Source organism: Etheostoma spectabile, chromosome 21 (assembly GCF_008692095.1).
Source record: "Etheostoma spectabile isolate EspeVRDwgs_2016 chromosome 21, UIUC_Espe_1.0, whole genome shotgun sequence".
NCBI classification, from domain to species: domain Eukaryota; kingdom Metazoa; phylum Chordata; class Actinopteri; order Perciformes; family Percidae; genus Etheostoma; species Etheostoma spectabile.
In genome coordinates, this window is record NC_045753.1 from 18,162,626 (window position 1) to 18,173,095 (window position 10,470).

Genomic DNA, 10,470 nt, shown 5'->3' on the forward strand with positions numbered 1-10,470 from the left:
ATTAATAAAGAGAAGTCTAAGTCTATCTTTCTCACTGTGTTATTCGGTGGGATGCTTCCAATTTCGTATGGTAATCTGGAAATAATGTAGGACTCACTGGAAAAATTCAGTTTTTCCTGCTGACCTCTCAGGCTGTGTTTTACAGACCTAGACCAGTAGATGTCACTGCTGCACAAAGAGGGAAGCAAAACATGGCTGTTCCCATAACTGATCTTCCTTAAAAGTTGAATTTCAGCTCAGGAAAAACTTTTCTGATTCTGTTCAACCAGACAAACATCTGCTTCTTAAACCTTTCTAATTTTACTAAACCCACTTTCAATTACTTGGTCTATTTAAATGCTTGTGTCTTTGTACTAGCTGCAATGTTTAGTCGATTAACCAAAGTCGATTCAAAGTCCTACTTTTCAGGCTGAAAAAGTCTCAGGTTCCAACTACTTCAAAGTGAGAATTTGCAGCTTGTTGCTGTTTTACATAATTGTGAATTCAATATTTGCAGTTTTTGGGCGGTTTGTCGGACAAAACAAGATATTTGATGATATCATCTTGGATTCTAGGATATTGTGAATACTAGTTTTTGTTTTAACTGATGATTATTCAAGAAAATAATGATCAGATTAACTGATAATAAAACATAATTGTTTGTTGCAGCCCCACATTGTCACAGTGATCAAAGTTTTTATCCACTGTGCATTAACTGCAGATTGGACAGCATTTCAATAGCACTTTTATCCAAAGCGCTGAACAATTCTGCCTTTCATTCACACAGCCGCAAGCTACAATGCAAGGTGCTGGCCAACCACTGGTGTCTTGCCCAAGGACGCATCAACATATCGACCGGATAGACGGGGCTCAAACAAACCCTGCAACAACCCACTATTCCTCCTGAGCCACAGCCACCTACTGTCATATGACTAAACCAAAAATGCAGATTATATTTTCACTTTCCTTTATCTACTGAGCCGATTCCATCATTCAAGGATCTGGGGACACTAATCAAAACCCACTGTTTCCTAGTGGTGCAGTCCTACAATTTCTTTTAAGTATACATTACTACCTTTGTTATGAGCTGGGAAGGCAGATGATACATACAGAACAAGACTAAGTTTCAGCTCCCTGGAGGTGGGAGCAAAGAACAGGATGCCATCCTGTTAGAACAGTGGTTCTTAACCTGGGTTCGATCGAACCCCAGGGGTTCGGTGAGTCAGTCTCAGGGGTTCGGCGGAGGTCAAGACACACACCCGACTCATATGATTAGTGATGACACGCCCCGCTTGGCCATCATCAGAAGGGTTCGGTGAACGCGCATATGAAACTGGTGGGGGTCAGTACCTCCAACAAGGTTAAGAACCACTGTGTTAGAACAATGTACAATGCTAAATTGAAGAAATCTTGGTTTGGATTTATAAATGTGTTTCTGTAGTATAATCATGTTATTTGATTTGTCAAATCCTAGGCTGTTATATCCTTATCTGGAACGGGTGCTATTTAAATACATTTTACTTGTTTGACAGAATATTCATGTGACCCTGTTGCACAATATGGTTCCTTGCCCAGAGAATAAGCAAGTCAAGTATAGTAAAAACTAAAATCGAGCTGGACTCTGTCAAACTGGACTGGGAATTTCAAACAAGAGATCTTTCAACTTGTTTTCCTCTACCATTCACAAACACCACAGAATTCAACAATAGCCTCTCTCTGACGAACAGGAAAAGGAAAAGGCGCACTTCACTTGGCACAATTTATGACAGTGATATGAAAGTTCCCTGAAAACAAACATGGAGTAACACTAATAATACAGTGTGAAATTTCCATTCTAAAGATGAAGTTTCAACATATTTTAAGCCCAAACAATGTCCACAAGACAATCAAACTGCATTTTTAATAACGATAATAACACATAAAATGAGATAATATGAAATCTTCATTATAATGATTTTTTCCCTTCTAATTTTTTGCCTCTTCCAATTTATTTGAGAGGCTATGTTAAATATCAGCTACCAGCCATCACTAGAGTAGCATATACTAAATTCAGCATCATAATATTATAGATATTGTGATATTGTGTTTAAGAATGAATGAACATTAAGCAGAGTAATGGTCAGAGTAGCCATTGGCAATATAAAACTGAAAAGACTGTAAGAAATCTGACATTAGTCTTGTAACAGCAATCCCACTGTCTCGATTAAACTGAGTCATAATAACAATCCTAAGTCATTCCCTTACTGACATCAGCTCAGCTATGAGTCCAGTAACTACAATAAATCAGTACAATAACTTTCATTTTCTGCCTACTCCAACACTTCGTCACAGGCTGATGTTTCTCAGAGCAAACACAGTACAAATGATTGTGCGACAGCCAATGTATTCTCTGCCTACAGAGCATTACAGCGACGATCAACTGGCAGCAAATACTGAAAGACAACAACAGACCCACATACTGGCCCTGAATGAAAGTGACCACTGTGAGAGAAGACAAAGCCAGCATTTCATACAGAGTCACTGATCTGGAGGGTTCTCAGAGGTATGAGTGTGTATGTGCACTTAGTTGGCCATATGTGGCGTCAATGAAGCCCACCAGTGGTCCAACAGTGCAAGTCAAGACATCTCCTCAAGTGACTTAGCGGAAATTACAGAACAAGCACTCTAAAAATGAATCATCTATAAATACAAGGTTATTTTTTTTAGTTCAGGAAATGTTGACATATATATATATACATATATATATATATATATATACACATACATATATATAGTGGCTTACAAATATATATGCTTGCATATTTATGTAATAGTCATTTCCCATGTTTCTTAACAATATAAAGTTTTTTCTTATAGTTGGACTTATATGAAAAACGTTAGTCTAATACACATAATTCTTTGCATTTTTCGAGTGAATTGACATTCATTTTAGATAATAAGAGGACGCAACTGTCACTAAAGCTCCCCAGCTATATTTATATATATATATATATATATATACACATATATATATGTTATTTCTATGATTTTGATAATGTATTTTATGACTAGCTATACCTATGTTAAGATCCTAAGTCGTAAGACAGTTGATGATTGCTGTTGATTTTGTTTAAATATGTCAAAATATCCATGACACTGTGTGGTTATGATGAAGCTAATCTGTATTTATGTCCGTGTGTATATTAGAGCATGTGTGTTTGTGACTGAGCTTGTTTTCATGTGTGTATTTGTGACCTCTCTCTTATACAGTATCTTTTGTCTTTTCCGTGCCAACACTTAAAGGCAAAAACATCCAATTGACTCTGTTTCCTGCTATTGTTCTGCACATGCAAGATCACATAATGAGGAAGCTGTCCTTTACTGCAGACACAGCAAAAAAAAACAAAAAAATAGATTTAGTGTTTCACATCACAACACACAACAGTCATGGCTGAAAAAAGGGTTACCAAACGTTAAATCCCTCATGCGAAGACTCTTATTTTCTCTCTCCAAAAAAAGATTTTCATTGTCTTAATGATTCCAAATGAAAGAGCTGCAGTTTGAGAGGGAGGCCACACAACAGAGTAATAGTCACACCTTCCTACTGGGTGTCAGAAAACTTCAACTTTTCAACATCACATTACCTATTTATATTTTTTAATGCTGATACATTTGAACAGCAGCAAACAGCAAAGACGTTACTTCCTAAAACTGCTTGTTTGGTTTGGGTGGAGGGACAAGTCCAAACATGTGCTGACGTGCACAGGATTGAGCTAAGGAATTGAGGACATGTTTGGGTGGATTTTAGTACATTCTCTGTCACAAAAAAAAGGACATGTTGTTTTCTCATCACATGGATTTTACATGCAATAGATGACTAATTGGTTAATGTAAGATTATCATGTTGCAACGCATTCTCATGAACAGGTTCTTAGAACATTGTAATTTATCTGGTAAATGAAAGATAAACACATCATTGAAATCATTGTTACCAAATGTATCAATTGGACTAGTATGTTCTAACCTCTTGAAGCTGACATGACTGTCAATTTTGCATTTATTTAGCAACAGATAGATGTAAGTCAGAGGAAGAAAGGCTGTTTCAAAAAAGGAATTGAAAAATAGAAATGCTGACAATGTAAGCCTTAAGAGATTATTGACACCCAAGTTAAGTAAAAGTTGTAAATTGATTTTAAAGATGTATAATGACATTTGTTTGGTAGAATTACAGTTTTTAGGTCCACTCTGGTTCCTTGGGGATTCGAAAACAGGCCAGGTACATGTTTTTTTGTTTTTGTTTTTTAAACAAGTCCCATATCCTATAGCAGTTTACTGACACCCTAATTAGCTGACAGTTAGTATATTACATTTTAATAAACTCCCAGGTTGTGAAGGTCCACTCAACTGTGGTTCCTAAAACTCATTAAACAGATGCACTCATGACCACATAACCTGATTTGTAATGAGGGTTTCTTTTCTTAAAAGGATTTATTTGTTATTGGCAGGGACAAAAGAAGTACTCTGGTCCCAAACGTAATGATACCACAATGTACAAACACTCAACTACAAGTAAAAGTCATACATTCAAGTGTTACTTAAGTAAAAGTACATTATTCACACATAAGTATCAAAAGTAGAACTGAAATTATTGGTTGATCAACACAAAATTGATCACAAATAAACATTTTATGATAAACGATTCATTGTTAAAGTAATTTTGCGAGAGAAAAGGTTGGCTTACAATGAATAGTAGCTTCTTTTTGTTGTGAGCTCCCTTGTCTTTGTGATAGCAAAATGAGTAAAGTTTGTCAGTTTCAGCATATTGACTGATAATGCAAATAACTATTAGTTGCAGGCCTACTAAAGAGAACTCATATGTCCAAAGTAAAAATGGCCTCTGTGAATGTAATACTCTATATCAGAATCAGAAGGACACGTCATACGAGGAATTTGACTTAGGTTGGAGCAAGCCTCCGGGCGGCAGCTATTATGTTATTTGATCAATATAAGTGATTTAAGCAGCATTTTAATGTTGTATTTAAATTGCATATTCTAATGGACAGTTTAATACATACTAAAATCTACTATAAAATCATATTTTATACACTGATCAATTGCACAGTAACCAAACTAGTTGTCTGATAAATGTAATGGAGTAAAAAAGTAGCCTACAATACTTCCTTTTAAAGTATAAATTTGTACTTTTCTGCATACTACTCTAGTTACTTTTACTCGTGGTTGGACCAGTACCACATACAGTAACTGCACAAGTCTATGTTTCATTGAGAAATAACAGTGTGAAGGTAAACAATCCTGCAGTTTGTCATTTTGTTAAGTAAAATTTAACCTACGTTGGACCACTTTCTTGTCTTTTCAGTCAGGCATCAGCCGAGCCAGCTACGGGTCTCTTTGGAAAAAGTGGGTGGCGTTGTTGTATGTCATGGAGAGAAGCTCAAAGCGTCTCGCTGCTCCCGTTTCTAATGTGATGACAGCTGATTCTACCGAGACAGAACCGGGGACCACCGTGCTACTTTCTACTGTCAACATGTTTTCTTGACCTTCACGCTAAAAAAAAAAGGCATTTATATCCGGGTGTAATGACTCTGTTCAGAGCCTCAAAGCTGTGGAAAGTGTAGCCGCTAAAAAAAAGTTGAGTCTCGGAGAAAAAGCAACTCCGCCACCACCACCACCACCACCACCACCACCACATCACCACCAGGCTGAAGAAGTTGTATATCTTGTCTGCCTGGCCTGAGCCCACATTTTCCACAGGACGTTCAGACACTCTATAGGTAAGAAAAGCACCACAAAAACAAAGCTTTTGCTTCGTTTACAGTGCCAGACGAACTAGAAAAATCCTGAGATGGATGAGTAACGTTAGAGATACATTGTACTAACACAGGGACATGCTTCTACATCTATTCGCTTTTCTCTGAGAGTAATCACGCGGCATTTTCCTCTATTATACTCTTTGTACTTTTATTGGCAGATGCTGACAGTCGTTTGGGGATACTTTGATCAGGATTTCTCCTTTAGTGCAGGCAGTCTGAGTGTGAATACAGAGCTTTTAGCCTAACTGACTAATGACGTGAGCTGAATGACTGATGATGGCAGTGAACACAAGTGCTGCAGACCAAATAATCCCCCCGCTGTCTGTCTGTCACCTGTGGCCGCTGCTGTCAGTTGTTCCACCATGTGAAAGACACACACACACACACACACACACACACACACACACACACAGTCACTCACTAAGGGAATATTCTGGTCACACATGCACATGGTCACAAGCACATTGATATCCTAATCTATTTGCTCTATTCTGTTCTAATCTGTGTTGTGTTTCATTCTTTCCTGTTTTATAACATTCTGTTCTAGTTCTATCTTGTTCTGCTCTGGTCTATTATTTTATTCGGTTTTGTTCTGTTTGATGACATGACATTGTATAGCTATTACAATCAGTTAGAGGTGTGTTCTATGGCTTAAAGGATCAAAATGATCTGACAGGACTGTCTGTTAGGGTTTTATTTTGCAAATGAAAAAATACAAGACGAGATGCAAAATTCAAATAAATGCCGAATAAGTGTTGATACAAACATAACACCAATTGTATTTTACAGAGAGAGAAACCAACCTTAGTGTACGTTATACGCTATGTGTAGGGTCTGTATCTTTCAAGCTCCGACAAAATATTATGTTGTTGACTAAGCCACTTGGCACAAAGAGTCTGAAGCTAAATTATGTCCAGTTTGTCACTTAAACTGAGTCAGCTATCCAGATTTAGTGGAACAGACTTGGAGTGTGCTGCAAAAATGGACTGTAGTATGGACCAAAAGTAATCTGCTAAAGATGGCAATCACATTAACATTTGTATAGTACTTCAAACATAATTATGTAATTAAAGCAACACTAGGTAACTTTTTGTACCTTTAAAATAATGTATCCAAAACCGTTTCAGCGGTTCATCAACTTGTGACAGGGCAAGCGGCACTTCTGCATTTGCTTTACGGCTCTCTACAACAATTATCAAAACCTTACACTCAAGGCAGGCAAGTCTAGTATTTTTCATTTTGCAAAAGGTCTGAGGTGTTCTAATTGTGTGTGGTGGTTTAAAAAAACGCTCCCTATTTTCAAAATAGTTCTTAAGCAATCGAAAAAAACTGTAATCATCATCCTTTGCTATTATGTTCTGTTTCACAAGTGCATGTTCATAAACAAAGGGAGTGGATGTTTTAATACACTCGTTTTTAATCCATATATTCCACGCATTGTATCCTTGAATGCATGTCTTCAAACCATCAACATCTACAATATATTTTTACTCCACCAACACCAGTTTAGTTTATCCTCTTCTGCTGCAGTAGGAGTAACAGTGCTTTAGCACTGGCATCCGCCATAGGGGCGTTTTTTGCCTGCAGGGATCCAACCACTGTTAAACTGTTGGAACTTGTCCAGTTATGCGTACCAGGACTTAGCATGACCGTGTGTTTTACCTTTTCCTTCTTCTGAGTCATACCTGGCAAACCTACAATCAACCTTATTTAAGGATATCTTTTTTTCTCTTCTGTTGTCATGCATTTGTGTTTAGTGCCGAGTCAGGATTTGGGATGCAAATAAACACCCACACACTGAAATATTTAACAGTTGCAACAGGGTCCTATATCAGCACTTTGTGACAAAGAGACGTAATAGGTTTGTGTCAGTTAGCATGTGTGACATGTCACAAACACTATGTAGTAGCTTTCCCCATGAATCCAGGGTGACATTCTGTATATTATAACCAATTATCACTGCAATGTGATTAATTGCAACCAACCAAAGGCACTCTTAGCTACAGCAGAAGAACAGAATGTAAAGCGGAGCAAAATAGCACTAATAAAAGTAACTTTGATGCATGATAAAATCAGGAAAAATTCACATTTTCATCCTATTATGTAATACACCATCACTTCAGAGAGAAGGTATTTCTCATACATTAAAAAAAATGACATTCCTTACGCTCTTTGCTGGCAGCACAGTATTAGTTTGCTTAGCTGAATGGGCAGGAACAGGCAGGAGAATTAATTGGATTTGAACTGGATGTGAAAGAGGGGAAAGATGAGTTTAGTGCTGGTGTGAGCAAAGGCTGCACAGAATGGAGTGAAACAAGCATCATTATTCACATATACTGGGAGAGTGGTATTCCAGCACAGTAATGCTTAGCTGACACATGGAATAGCAATTTAGCTCTAAGCTTACTACGTTAATCATATGTTTCAGGGTATTGGAGAGAACGGAGAAGAGTTTTTGGTAATATACAGTATATACAGCATAAAAAATCAAATAGAATAGAATGCCTTTATTGTCATTATACACAAGTACACAGTACCTTTGCAATGAGATTGAAGATATGAGATAATGAGCTGAATCCACAAGACAAAATAATGAGGTATTTTAAGATTGGACTGTACAGACAGACTGAGACATACAGCCATGAAGACAGAAGGGCAGACAAGAAGGAAGACTAAAACAGAAAAGCATTTAATCAAGTCTCAGTATTTTGCCCACTTAGTTAGCTTGTACTGCCAGGGTTAACATGGTACTGGGTGAATGAGAAGAAAATTGCTTTGATAGACATAAAAGGTGCATAAATGCCATGCGCTTTTTGATATTCTGCAACATACTGTACGTACTGCAAAGATACTTGGCAGTTTACTTGTCAGAGACTTGAGACATGAAGTTGGACTTTGCTCTTGCAATAAAGTGAGGATCTGGAGTATCTTGGTACCTATGACAAATAAGATAAATAGCAGTTTTATGATCTTGTAAAAATTATAATATTTATCTAGTGCAGTATTTCTGCGGACTGCATATTTATGGACCTTATCAACTTCTGTTGAACTTTTACGCCCTTATAAGCTTTTATCGGGAAGGACAATTATCTGAAACTTCGAGCAATTCAAGTTTGTTTTTTCACATTTGTGACCATTTCACAATAGATTTAGCCGGCACTACAATGTTGTGGTCTCTTGCTGAATTCATATAGAGCTGGTATTACGTAGATTGTTCCAGGCCATTCCCAGTGAGCTGTCCCAAGAGCTGAATCACAAAACTCATCAAATCCGACTAGGGTTTGCCATCTTGGCAGTCTCTTGTCATTGTCCTCAATTCACCCTGAATTGTTTAAATGGGAAGAAGATGTGAGAATTTAGTGTTTGGATAGATTTCCCTGAAACAAGCACACTTATTTCACCCTCCATTAAATTGATCCTGTTTCTGCAGGCATGTCATGATGTGATTCCAAGGAGGAGATTGGTTATGTAACCGCTCATATGCAAACTATTAGGGCTCAGCCATGTTTTAAGGGGGCTGCATATCACTGGGCCCCTCTGGGGTTCTCTCAGGGAAAACCCTCCTCCATCCCAAAAGATCCCTGTACCCATGACAACGCAGTCTCTGCCCTCTGAGCTCAGACATCTGACCTGTCCTCCTCGCTGTGGAAATGTTTATGAAACCGAGCAGTTCCACCCAGTTTGTGTGTGTGTGTGTGTGTGTGTGTGTGTGTGTGTGTGTGTGTGTGTGTGTGTGTGTGTGTGTGTGTGTGTGTGTGTGTGTGTGTGTGTGTGTGTGTGTGTGTGTGTTAAAGGCCATTCATTTTCAACAGATGCTACCTTGACAAATAAATGGAGAAATAAATATGTACAAAAGGAGTCAATGAAAGGGAAAAAAAAGATTAATTGAAAGTCAGAAAAATTGCACAGTTGTTTGAGGGATGCCTGTGTGCTCACCAAACTGCAGAGATGCAAAGTGAATAAAATATGAAGGTGGACTTATGAATGAGCCAATTTCTTTCCAATGACCCACCCAGGGTTTTCCCCTACATTCATGGAACAGCAGGAACACATCTTGCAATGTTCTCTTTACTGTTAGAAAAGTTAAAGATGATCAGAAGAAGTTTTCCAGCTAGTATAGCTGTAAATAAGACAGTAGAAACACAGTTTGCTGTTTCTAAAATCAAAGTTTTTGTCCAGATAAGATGCAAACATAACAGGAAGTAGAGAGGTGTGGAAGATGACTCATTTGCTGCCCTGACTCCATTCATTGTTAGCTAGGGATTATTTTATAACGGTATTGTATATGGAAACCCTCCATAGTGCCATATGTTTCAAATGCAAAGAGATATGTGTTTATTGGTGAGTTTCAGGCCTGTTGGTAGCCTTTGGACAGAGCTGTTTCCAGTCCTTATGCTCAGCTCAGCTAAGACAAGGCAGCTCAAAGTGCTTTACAAAAAGAGCAGTTCAAAACAATTACAAATGTTTGTTAAGGAGAATCTAGAAACAGGTAAAAAAAAAATAAGACAGGTATCAAAAACAAGAGTTAAAGTTACAGTGCAAGAAATGAACAAGTACCTAAAGAAAGGCAGCATGAAAAAGAAAGGTCTTCAGCCTTGATTTAAAAGAACAGAGTTGCGGCGAACCTGCAGTTTTCTGGGAGTTTTTTTCCGATATTTGGAGCATAAAAACTGAACGCTGT

The 10,470-nt window shown here is 37.7% G+C and overlaps 1 protein-coding gene across 2 annotated transcripts in view; it reads left to right on the forward strand.

Moving 5' to 3' along the window:
- The first annotated feature begins 5,365 nt into the window (after nt 1-5,365).
- dnmbp (dynamin binding protein) overlaps nt 5,366-10,470 on the forward strand; it is a 49,346-nt gene continuing 44,241 nt past the window's right edge. The window contains exon 1 of one of the 2 annotated variants that reach the window (XM_032502037.1): nt 5,366-5,750. The gene's annotated coding sequence lies outside the window, so the exon portion shown is untranslated. The remainder of the gene's footprint in view (nt 5,751-10,470) is intronic. The other variant, XM_032502036.1, reaches the window with a different exon arrangement.